The sequence below is a fragment of the Nelumbo lutea genome, chromosome 6 (assembly GCF_056320005.1).
Source record: "Nelumbo lutea isolate HS-2025 chromosome 6, American lotus-T2T, whole genome shotgun sequence".
Lineage (NCBI taxonomy): Eukaryota > Viridiplantae > Streptophyta > Magnoliopsida > Proteales > Nelumbonaceae > Nelumbo > Nelumbo lutea.
The window spans coordinates 30,287,402-30,300,692 of NC_142689.1; the positions used below are offsets into that span (position 1 = coordinate 30,287,402).

At 34.1% G+C, this 13,291-nt stretch overlaps 1 long non-coding RNA gene across 1 annotated transcript; it reads left to right on the plus strand.

Moving 5' to 3' along the window:
• Positions 1–6,241: 6,241 nt before the first annotated feature.
• On the plus strand, positions 6,242–12,848 carry LOC148848299 (uncharacterized). The gene is made up of 2 exons (XR_016101347.1): positions 6,242–6,856; positions 12,197–12,848. It is a non-coding gene; the product is annotated as an uncharacterized LOC148848299 (long non-coding RNA).
• The last annotated feature ends 443 nt before the right edge of the window (positions 12,849–13,291 follow it).

Genomic DNA, 13,291 nt, shown 5'->3' on the forward strand with positions numbered 1-13,291 from the left:
CATCAAATCAGTGTCAAAGGTCCCAATAACTAAAAGCTTAGACAAAATAAAGTTTCACTCCCTACATTTGAGTTCCAAATGAATGGAGCCTCAAAAAAGACAGGAAATATTTAACATAAGAACAACAAGAGAATTATCATTTGGATAAAAAAAAAAAAAAGAAATTCTTCTTGTATGTGGAGTTATGGATTCTACATGGGTTTAATTTCAATGTTCATATATCAAGTTTATGGTCTATCATATATCAGAACTTCCTCTTGTAATTCAAGTTGAAATGCATGTAAGTGCTATGTGTCGAATGACCAAATCCTTCCTAACAAGTAGCCAAGTTGCTTTATTGTTGCCACCAAGCACTGACCCAATCACCCTATCTAGTTTTATACACATAAAATCAAAACCAAGTGGAATGTGATTAGAGGGATTCAACTCTATGTGCCAAGTTGCTTTTTTTTCCCAATCTGTTCTTATGTTCAGGGATGCAAAGGTTCTGCAAGAGAAGGCAGCGAAGAAAGTAGCACAGGCTACAGTTGTTGGAGGAGATGTGAATGGTAAAAGCAACAAAAAATAACTATAGGCTTATTGTATAAGGGAATTGGGGAATTTAGATGCTTGGATCAGATTTTGGGTTTTTTCTATATCCGTGGCTAAATGGAAGAGAGTTGTATGTGGGTGTAAGTTTCGTGGTTCTTTGTCTCTGTTTTGTAAAGATTACCTCTTTTGGTCTCAAATGTGAGAACTAGTTCATGTTTGATTCAAGCAACTCTATTGTCTATTGAATTCTTAATTTGAATGGGGTTAGTTGAAGAAATGTCTAAATATGGCCATATCTCTCATGTGTAATTGTTGTGAGACCCATAATGTTCATTTTAGCTTTCTTGATCTGGGTTTCACATGTTTTGGCTATGTGTTTGTCATTGAGTATTTATATATCATTACCCGGGACCCGTGTGATGCAAGGTTTTGTTAAGCGATAGCTAAATAATAAAAACACATAAGAATATGCAATTATTTTTATATTTTATTTTTTAAATAATTAATGAATATTTATATTTTAATACTACTTTTAATAATTTTTTACAATACAAATAATAATAATAATTAATTTTAGCCAGGATTGTTAATCAAACAAATGAAACTGATCAACTTGACCCAACTCAACCCAAGTTGGTCAGTTTTATAGTATTTCTAATCAGTTTTGGTTTGTCCATTTGTAAACCTACAAAAATTGAATCGGTTCGACTATGAATATACTGTAATATTTTATATTTTAAATATAATTTGTAATATGGGAAAGTGGGAAATTTTCTATATTTCTTAGTCTAGTTAAAATATTTTATATCATAAATTTTGATTTTTAATTTATTTTTAATATTACCGATGTAATTTTTTAAACTTAAATTTAATTTTAAGTTTAAATATTTTTAACTAACTAACTAACTAAACTAAAAATTGACTCAAAGCGATACAACTTTAGTTGGCCGGTTTTCACTAATGGTCAGTTGGTTTTGGGTGACCAACTCCCCAACTTGACCAGGTTGATTTGGTTGGAAAAAAAGCTTGTAGTCTAACCAAACCAACCCGTGAATACTCCTAATTTTCAGCTAAATTAATAGTCTATTTTTTAATAAATAATAATAGTTTAATCTCCAATAATTATTAAAAATTTATAGTGAAAATACAAATTATTGAAAATAATTTTATAATGAAAATACAATATATTGTTTATCTTTCAATTAACAATAAATACTGAAAATATATTAAAAATGCAATAAATACTGAAAATATATTAAATTAGTCAATAAACAGTGCAATATCAAATAATAGTTTAATATATAATAAATATTAATCAATAAATTATAACAAAAGTATACAATTACTAAAAATAAATTTATAACAAAAATATATTAAATACAATAAGTACAATAAATTAAATTTAAATTATTAATTTAGAGTAGTTTAATCTACAATAATTTTTGAAAATTTTATGTTTATTAATTGATATAGGAGAAATTAATTGTTTACAATATTATTTAGTAATTTAAATAATAATATTATTTAACTTTTTAAAATATTAATTATTTATTGAATTTAATAATTTGTAAAATTATAATTTATACTATTATTATGTAATTCCTTTATTAATTTTGTAAACTATTAAATTGATAGAAATTTGAATATTATGAAATCTATTAAAATTATTTTCCTGCTTTTAGGAAAGTTTTTTAATTTATTACACAATTTTATTATTTTACATTATTTTAAATATTTAGTTATTTAAATATTTAAGAATATGTAAAATATTTATTTTTTTGTTATTTGGATTTTATTTTTTAAAGTAATTGCGTAATATTAAATATTTTGTTATATAATTATTTAGATATTTTTTATATTTTGTTATTTAATATATTTAGTTATTGAAATATTTAAATAATGTTTTGTTTGTAATGTTAAATTTATCATTTAAATAAGATTTAAATTCACTAATCTGTTAAATTATTATTTATATTGTTAGTACATAATTTCATGATGAACTTTGAAAGTATAAAATTATTAATAATATGAATATTATTAAATCTATTATAATTATTATATAATTTTTTTATAATATTTAAATAATTCTTGAATTTTTTAATTCAAACTTTTTTTTAGATAAATATAGATAAAAAGTGGGAGAGAGGATAAATAGGAATTAGAAATAATTTAGGAAAAAATGGAGGATAGTGCAGTTGGCTAGACATTTTAGGAGAGGAGATATTTAGGTGGGGGAGGCAATTTAGGATAAATTTTATGAGAGGAGATATTTTGGTTGTTAGGAACGTGTGGGAGAGAGGGGTGGGGGAGGAGAAAGGAGAATGTGGGGAAAGATGTTTAGTTAAAAGCAATAATCTAGGAATTGTTAGAGATTTGGGAGAGAGGAGTAAGACAAGGAGCTAAAGATTATGTCAATGGGAACACAAAATCACGATGAAAGATGTATAGTTAAAAGCAATAATCTAGGAATTGTTAGAGATTTTGGGAGAGAGGAGTAAGACAAGGAGCTAAAGATTTTGTCAACGGGAACACAAAATCACGATGCTTTGATTAATAGGTTACGTTAGTTGGCAAACATACTCTCTTGGCACGTGGCCTGATGAGAGGGAAGGGGAACAAAGAGAGAGAGAGAGATGGAAAGGGGTAAGTGAGAAAGCATAGAGGTTTAAGGAGAGACAAGAGAAGGGGGAATAGGAGGAGAGGAGCGTTGGCGTGGGACCTAATCACTCTATAATATAGCATGGTTTTTAAAACTGACCTGGAGGTCGAATTGGTCAGGGGTCCGGTTATCGGGTTGAACAGTTCGACTGTTCGAATAAAATGGTTGACTCATTTTGACAAAAAATAAATAAAAATAAAAAACGGTCAAAATTGTTCGAACGACTAACCTCCTAGGTCAGCGGTTTGCTGACCAAAATCAATAGTTTTTGGAGAAAATCCAGTTTTGGGGAGACCTGTTAGTAATTGTTAGAAGAAACACTGAACCCGAACCAATTTCCAGTTATGCACTGAACCTTGGAGTAGACCTGTTCATGGATCGGGTTGGGTCGGGCTCGGCCAAGGCTTTCACTCTTAATTAACAGACTTTCTTAATGTTCGAGCCTGAGCCCGGCCTGACCATCAGGCCTACAACTTGGGCCCAAGCCCGGCCCTCATAAAAAGCCCGAAGCTCGAGCCCGAAGTCTAAAGTTCATGTCGTTGCTATCGCTAAAGCGACTGAATAGAGAGAGAGAGAGAGAGAGAGAGAGAGAGAAATTATAAAGAAAAAAAATAAAAACTATATATATATATATATATATATTAAATTATTAAATATATATATGCATACTATAATAAATATTATATATTTTATATTATATAAGTTAGTCGGGTCGGGCCGGGTGTTTTTGACAAAAACTGAGCCCCGCCTGAAACACAGTTGGGCTTGGTGTTTCAATCCCGAGGTTAGGTCCGCGGGCCTAACTACATGTCCAAGGCCGACTGGGGTGTGGGCCAGGCTAGGGCAAGCCGTTGGGCTACTCGGCCCATGAACAGGTCTACCTTGGAGATAGATGGGCAAAATTGGAAAGCCGCACTTAACCTCAAATTTGATTATGATACTGCAATAGGTTTTAGACTGAGTTATCTTTGATATGCCAATGGTGAGATCCATTAAGGGTCAACTATCTGGGTATGTTGGGGCAATTTAGGAAATTACTTGAGTAGGTAATCATAGTGATATGATTGACCCCTTTGTCAGACAAAGTGAATATTCGGATTTACACTTTTTCTAATGGAAACCTAAACTATTAGCAATGGATTTCAACTGTATTTGAAATCTGATTTGCAAAAATGTATTTATATACTATATTACTGTTTATGAAAAAAAGTTTGCAAAAGGTTTTAATCTCGACATCCATCCAAGCAGAGAGTGTGACATTGCATTTTGTAGTCAGGTAAGAGGTTCTTCCCTATGAGTAGTGTTTTGATGATTATGGACCGAGAGATTAGGTGTAAGAGACCATTATATGGCAAACTACCTGATGAGATTTATCTTACATATGTCTATTATCCTTGTGTTTTTATAGGGTGACTAAATCCAATGATCATTTATGTGTAAATGTTGGGCCCAAACTGAGCCCAAGCTGATTGAGTCAGGAGTTCACTGCTCCAAAGTAGTGAATTTGGCTTAACTTATTCCAAAGGTAAGGATGAACCTTCTACACTTGTGTGAGACCTTTGTGGGTTCCACTCCATACACTATTTAGGACCAAAGTGGCCATGCAACACTTTGGAATGTGAACCATTAAAGAAAATGGGCTTAAAGCCCATTACTAATATAATTAGTTAAGAGATCACATGACACCTTAAGTTGTCATGTGGTTTAGGTTAAAAATGGGCATTGATTTAGGTATGGAGCTCCCATTCTCTTATGAAGATAATCGTCAACACTTGATTTTTGCTCAATTTGTTACTTGTCCCCATATTTCACCCTAAACACCCGATCAAACTTGTCCAACCACTCCGAAACACCCAAAAACCCAAAAATCTCGAATTTCACCCTAAGAACCCTTAGATACTTCATTAAACTTGCCCGATGCCTATCTGATGGCCCCGATCAACCTCCACCTACACTTCAACCATTGGATCAGATACAACCATAAGACACAGTAGCCCCCAAATACCCACTTGTGAAATCTCAACCCAAAATACCCCCATTTGCCCTTCAATCGCTCCAAGATTCCATTTTAAGGACCTAGATTAACCAAATTGAGCCTTTCCAAATCTGCCTGATCTATGCCCAATTGGCCCAATATGACCTTACCACTCATCTTAGATTGTCCAAAGAACCTAAATTTCAATCCCTAAATCCTCAAAACTCGTTATAGATCTCATATGATATCCCTTGACTAAATTACCAAAATACCCTTTAAACCAAAGATACCCGTTCCGGATTACCAAAGTACCCTTTGAACAGATCCCCGTAACACCCTCCTCTTCCGAATTATCAAAATGACCCCTTTGACCAATTCCTAAATTACCCCCACCTAATTCCCAAAAATGTCCCTTCTTCCAAAATTACCAAAATGCTCATAACCAAAATTACCAAAATGCCCCTCATTCTAAAATAACCAAAATACCCTTGACCAAAATTACCTGAACTACCACTTTTGACCAATTCCCTAATTACCCTTAACCTAATTCCCAAAAATGCCCCTCCTTCCAAAATTCCCCTAAATCCCCAAAAATACCCTTGACCAAAATCACTCGAACTACCCTTTGACTAGTTCTCAAAATACCCCTTTCCCAAATTGCCCCTTGTACCAAATTCCCAAAATACCCCATTGTCCAAATTCCTAAAATACCCCCTTGACCAAAATTCCCAAAATACCCTTCATTTCAAATACCCAAAACTACCATCAATATTCCCCTTATACCCTAAATTTTCAATTCCCAAAATGTCTTAAGCCAAATTCCTAAAATACCCTTAACCAAAATTATCCAGAATCCTCTTTAACCAATCACCAAAACGCCCTTGACCTAATTCCCAAATTACCCCTCCTTCCCCTTTTCCCAAACCTCCAAATTATCAAATCGCCCTTCATTCATCAAATTCCCAAATCACTCCTTTCAAAATTACCTAAAATACCCCTTACCCAAATATGATCTAAAATGCACCCTTTCAACCCCTAATTGCTGAGTTAACCAAAAAGACCCCATGTACCTTGAAGATTTTGGCAGAAACCACCCTTCCCTCTCTTTATAAATAGGGAGCACCATCCCAAGAAAGGAGGTCGAGAGGGGAAAGGTCGGAGAGGTGGAGTTTGGAAGGGGAGCTCTCTCTGTTTTCCTTTCGAGAAGCTGCCAAAATGAGGGTGAGAAGTTGCCGAAATGAGTGTTCGAAAGAGGAAGGTTGAACTGAGAATTTGAGAAGGAAAGGGGTCGGGTGAGACAAGATTTGAACTTCAAGAGAGAGAGAGAGCGAGAGGAAGAAAGAAGCGAGAGAGAGTTTCAAGGGAGAAAGAGCTCTCCCGTTTTTCTGGGAGAGAACTGAGAAAGTAAGCGGAAAGGCTGAGAGAGAGAAGGGAGCGGTGATTCAGAGCAAAACTCGTATACCCATCTCCCTTCCGACGTTATCATCCTTCGTCAAACGAGCTTTGGCCTCCAGTTGATCATTGTTGAAGCCTCAACCTACCATTGCTCTGCCATCGACCTATTCCCACTGTCACTGTCGAGCTGCCGAGGTAGGGATTCCATAATATTCATCGAGCTCTCCAAATCCAAGCATTATCAGTTCTGCAAATACCAACAGTAGCGTCGTTGATCCTCATGCAGGCCATAAGAGGTAAATCTTCTACCTCATCCTTTTTTTTTTTTATTATTTATTTAGAATCTTGCTGTTGGTTGAATAGGAATTCCGTTAATCTAGCTTTGATTTCATTATCTTAGTAGCTTTAAGAATCATGTATTATCTGGCATTCGAGGAGGAGGTTGTCTTGCTCTCTCTGCTCCTCAGACCTACTAGCCGAGTCCGAAGGTGGGGACTCCGATAGAAAAGGGGTGGAGATTCTCACCCTTTTGCTCAGCGTCCAAAAGGGGTTGGTCTGAAGGAGGGAGGGGAATGCGATTTCAATAACACCCTTCCAATTTGCTAGAAAATACGGATCCCCAATCCACTAACCTCCTGTATTTCTTTGTTTTAGAAGCAAAATCAAATAAAAAATGTAGAGTCACTTTATTTTGAGATTTTTTTTTTTTTACTAGAAGCAAATCCGGGAGCCCCATCACTCCCGGTTAGCTATTTTGTGATGGGTGGTTTTAATTTGGGTTTCGAATATGGTTTGGTTCAGTGCAAGATCGATCCCAAAATTATAGATTTCAAAATCACCAAGAAATCGGCTCCCGAGTCGAGTTAAAAAAAAATTAAAATCCGACTAACCACCAAACCTAGTTCAGCCATGTGAAATTTCATTTTTAACCCTTCAAACAATTCTTTCCATTTCTATTTTTGAGCTCTACCACTATGGCCCAAGTCACACGAAAGACAATATAAAAAGACCGGAACAAGCAATCTTAAATCTCTCATTTGATAGGATATAATATAAAAGATTGCAACAAAAAAAACCTGCTGGAAAGAATTTATATTAACCAAATAGCCAGGAACCAGTTGGGATCAGCCTCTTGGGACGATTATCTTTTCCCAATATATTTTTATATCCAAGTAGAATGTGTTTGTGTTAACTAAGAACCTGCATGATAAACCAAGCTATTGAGTGCGTGGATTTAAAACAAACAAACAATCAAAAAAACCTTTTTGTTCAGTTACAACAAAAATAAATGACGATCAAAAGGTCATGCTATTAGATATTTGTGGTTGGACGATTACTTATTCAATGTAATCACTTGAACATGATGATCTAAAAACCTAATGGCATCTAGACTAGTTTCATGGAGTAAGGATTGACATTTTTAGAGGTGGATAGAGGGATGTACATGGCTATGCCAAGGTTTTCAAGTTCAGACTGCTTTTTTTGTAATTCTTTGGGAGAATAATGAATATTGGGTTCTTCAGCATTATCTATTATGTAGATAATATGAGAGAAGTGTTAAGGAATTTGAACCCAACAAGAGACATAGTGTGCATGACTAATAAGGATATCTTGATTGTATCTCTTGTCTATACATAAGATTACACTCAACATCTTCCAATTATACAACTGTAAAAAATTACTGTGTACAACCAATTTCTTTCTATAACAAACCACTAAATGCATACAACTAATAACTTTTATATGTAATAAATCACTAAATGTGTATAAATACAAGACCCACAAAACATTAGTGGTGAATGAGATTTATTCATTAAACTCTGTTACTTTTTTATGGTATTAGAGCTTATTGACTAGCGTCAATCAATGGCTTCCCTAAAGTCCTCTGGTTCCACTACAAACTCACAATCATCTGATGTTTCCTTTTAATTGATGCCTAGCATCTGCATTTCTTAGTTAATTGATGGTATAAACCATCTCCCGTGGAAATCCAAGTATGGGAAACTCTTGACCGTCTTTATCCATCTAAATCCTTTGCAAGGATAATGCAATTGCATTATGAGCTTCGTACTATAAACAGGGGAAACTCCTCCATGAGAGTTTGTTGGCGTTGGTGTCTAAGTTTGGCACAATAAATTTGGTCACCCAAGTTCAAAAATGGTCCATAAGGTAGTGTCTAAGTTTCAATTACCATTAGGGTATCTGTGCAAATTGCCCTATTTATTCCTGAACTCGTTTAAGGATCCCTGATTTTAAATTCGTTCCAAACTGTCTAATTTTTCCTCTCAATTTCTCAAACTCGTTGCGTCCTGACCGAGGAGTTTGTTGGCGTTGGTGTCTAAGTTTGGCACAATAAATTTGGTCACCCAAGTTCAAAAATGGTCCATAAGGTAGTGTCTAAGTTTCAATTACCATTAGGGTATCTGTGCAAATTGCCCTATTTATTCCTGAACTCGTTTATGGATCCCTGATTTTAAATTCGTTCCAAACTGTCTAATTTTTCCTCTCAATTTCTCAAACTCGTTGCGTCCTGACCCTCACTGTTTGTATTATTTAATGGAATAAAATATATTTTATTAACTTTTGTGTTCATCAACAAAATCAATACACACACATATATATATATATATATATTATGATTAACAATTCCAACTAAAAATTAAAAGAAATAATATTTAAAATTAGAATTTTATAACTAAATGAAATAAACAATCTATCAAATCCAACTTTACATCAAATGATGATTTTAATCCTGAGAAATTTATATAAATAAAATATAAATAATATAATAATTATCTTAGTACTTGCAATTTATAATTTGTGCATGATATATAATATAGCAGGTTAATATTTATGCATCTCGGGTATCAGGTATCAGATATCTTAAAGTTAAAACTCAAACCCTATAGAGTTTTAATCTAAAATCCCAAACCTGTCTCGGATCCTATTAGGGTCGGAACGGATCGAATACCCGAAAATTCCTGTAAAATTGCCATCCCTAATTACCATAACAAGTTGTCTTTTTGTGGACCATGTCAGTTGGGTAAAGGGCACAAACTTCCATTTCATCCCAGTTAAAGAGCCAAGCTTCATGTCCATTGGAATGCCAATTAGACCAGCAACTTCTTCTAGTGCTGAAACAGATATCTTTCCACCTGACAGACCTGCCATTCCTCTAATGAAGAAGTCTCCTACATTTGAAGGTGGGCCTGAAGCTGCTAGTACACTTGTACACACTCACCGTGGACTTGCTATCTCTCCAAGCTCCAACTGAGATATCTCCTATATTTGTTGATGTGCCTACAAATGCTAGAGTTACATGAACCCTCTTGCTACTCAGAAGCTCAAAAATACCCTGAATGGCGTGCTGCCATGCATGAGGAACCCCGTCTTCCATGGCCGCACCAAGCATGTTGAAATAGACTACCATTTTGTTCATGAATGGGTGGCATGTAACCAACTTTAAATGCAGTTCATTTCCTCTATAGACCAGATTGCAAACATTTCCACTGAACCACTTGGCCATAGTCGGTTCCAGCTACTTTGTTCCAAGTTGAACGTGCTTCTCACCCCACTCAACCTGAGGGAGGATGTTATGGAAACTGAACCCAACAGGATACAAAATGTGATTGACTAATAAGGATATTTTGACTGCATCTCTCATTTGTACACAAGCTTACCTTCAAGGTTTTCCGATTGTACAACTATAACAAATCATTTTGTACAACTAATTGCTTTTTGTAACAAACCACTAAATGTGTACAACTAGTTGCTTTATGCAACAAATTACTAAATGTGTATAAATACAAGACCTTGGAAACTTTTTGGAGAATCATTAGGGAAAACATGAACAGTGGAAAATAATTGGAGATTCCAACGAGGGAGAAACAGATGAATAGTATTTGAACAATGTTTGAAACAAACTATAGGGTTTAGGTTTTGAAGAAGATGAACAATGCTTTTAATGTGAAGGGGATAAATCTGAAATTGCAAATAATAACAATAATAATAATAATATAAGCTATAGATGGCATTAAACGTTTTATAAACCGAGGGCCTGCTTATGTCATGTGGGGCCAGCTTAGAATATATATATCTATATATGTGTGTGTGTGTATGTCCCTAATTTATATTATATGATACATAATATATGTATAAAATATATGTTGCAATTTATATAAATATAGAATGTTATAAATAATATATTATGTGTCATTTTATAATATATATATATAACGTAAAACTTATGTATATGTATATATAAAGTGTATCTAACTATCCATGCAATTAATATACATGTGGAATCTATTGAGATCCAATAACTAGGGTGCAACTTGGCTTGGCCCAAGTTAGTGTTTACATTGCTTTGGGTTCATTTAAATTTTGACAAAAATCCAACCCCTCCCCGTTATAACCTTAACATATAATCTTAGAAATGCAACTACAAACATATATTAAATTACATTTGGAAAGAGTGAATACAAATATTTATAATGACAATACAAGGTTTAACACTACAATTGTAAGGTTTAGAAATACAATATATAAGGTTTTGCATTGTACATAATTGTATTTGTACTCTTTCCATATTGAGCCTTAGGCTGTGTTTTGGTTACATTGCAATTTTATTTGTACTAGTACAAATGCATGGAAGTGCAAATGAAAAAAAATGCAAATTCTCATTTATTTATTTTTGTGTTTTACTTTATTCTACTTCCTGTCTTAATTTATTTCATTTGTACTATGATCAAACAAGATAAGCTAAAACTTGAAACAAAAAATACGTCAAATTTTACACTCAAATCATTTGCACTGCCATAGTTTTGCACCGGTATAAATTATTTGCATTGCAACCAAGCACAGCCTTAGGCTCAGTTTGAAAGGAGTACAAATGCAAATATATACTACAAATACATGCAAAATAATACAAAATACAAGGTTTTGCACTCTACATATTTATATTTGTACTCCTTCCAAACTGAACCTGAGGGCCAACCTTTTTTTCATTCTTTAATTGCAAATTCAACTAGACCACAAGATTTGAATAGTCGAAATAGGTAGGTCATCCATTTAAGCTGTGTTTGATTTGAAAAGAGGTTTCCCTGCCTTTTCTTTCAAACCAAACACAGCCTCATATCTTAGATGGCTCAACTCTTTTAAAAGTCAGTGTTAGTCCAACTCGAAATTTGATGGCCCAACACAAACTTTTGTATCAGTTTGGGTGAATGGTATTAGGGATGTTCACGAAATGAACTAAACTGATTTAACTGGTCCAACTGAAACCGGTTTGGTCGGTTTACAAATATTACCACTTGGTTTTGGTTCAGGAAAAAAAAGCCTCAATAATTGTGTTGGATTTTTTTGAGACCAAATCAGCCCCCAACAAGATTCCCCCATCTCCCGATGATAATCCTAGAAATGATGATGCCATTATTGGGAGATGTATACATGGCAGGGATGTGCTGTGAAACTTTGTGGGGGGCTGATTTGAACTCGTTTTTTTCTTACTTTCCTCTTCCTACTTCTATTTACAAAAAAGAGTGAATATGCATTAAATGTTGTGGTTTTAGCCCTTCTAGAGTTCAAAACTAAAAAAAACTCACTCTTTGTTGACCATTCTCCAATCTCAATTGCAGTAAGGCTTCACTTAAAAAGAATGAATCAAGGAACAACCGAACAAAGAAGTCAGTCATACAACCTACAAGTGCAAGGCTTCAAGCTGCAAGCATCCAACTGTTGATCGTTGACATGGAACCAGTGTTTTCTTGGGCTTTTTTTGGGAATAACTAAGCATGCACTTTGTGAACTGGTATGGCTAGCGGACAAACCGAGAAACTGACCAAACCGAGAAATCATGTTCGGGTCGATTTACTGGTGTTCTCGGTTGGTTTCAGGTGGTGAAGATGTCAACTTGAGGATGTCATTTTGATTGAACATATTATATGCAACCAAATCGAACCAATCCATATAAGTGGTATTTTCAAGTCATAAGGCAATCCCTGGCTTGAAAAGCCCAACCAAGCCCAGTTCAACCTGAACCAATCCTCATATACTAATATTTTCTGTTATTAGTTATTGCATAAAATCCCAAAGCCAGATCATCCCTCGTAGGCTCATCCAAGCTCAATCAGATTTCAAAAAACCATATAACAAGAATGTTTATTATCTTAATATTTTATTTATAGTCGGGACCCCAATAGTGCATGATTTTTTGTGATAAAATAATGTATAGATTTTGTTATGCAAAAGTGAAACAGAACTACAGATGGAGCCCCGTGACATTGCTAATTGGCCTAAGCCGGTCCAATTCCAACTCAAGCATTATTTTTATTTTTTTTGGGTGATTTATTTGTCTATCAATAATCTTCTTAATTAGCTTTAAAATTAAAATTATTTTTAAATGGGATTCATGTAATGCATGATTAATAATTTTAATTAAATTAATCAATTTTGACTATTACTTAAATTTTATTGCCTTTTGTATTCATATTATTTTTAAATATTATTTAAATGCAACTGTTGGTTGATTATGAACGTGACGTAGTTGCTGTCGTCTGCATGTGAAGGATAAGGGAAGAAAGAACAATCGATTAATCAACTCTAACCCATATGATTGGGGAGAGGGAGCAAAAACCTAATTTACAGTCTGGAATGCCATGGAAATGCCGGGAATTTTCACAAAATGACATGGAATTTTTTGCATTTGCTATTTTGTTTTCTAAAACAAAATC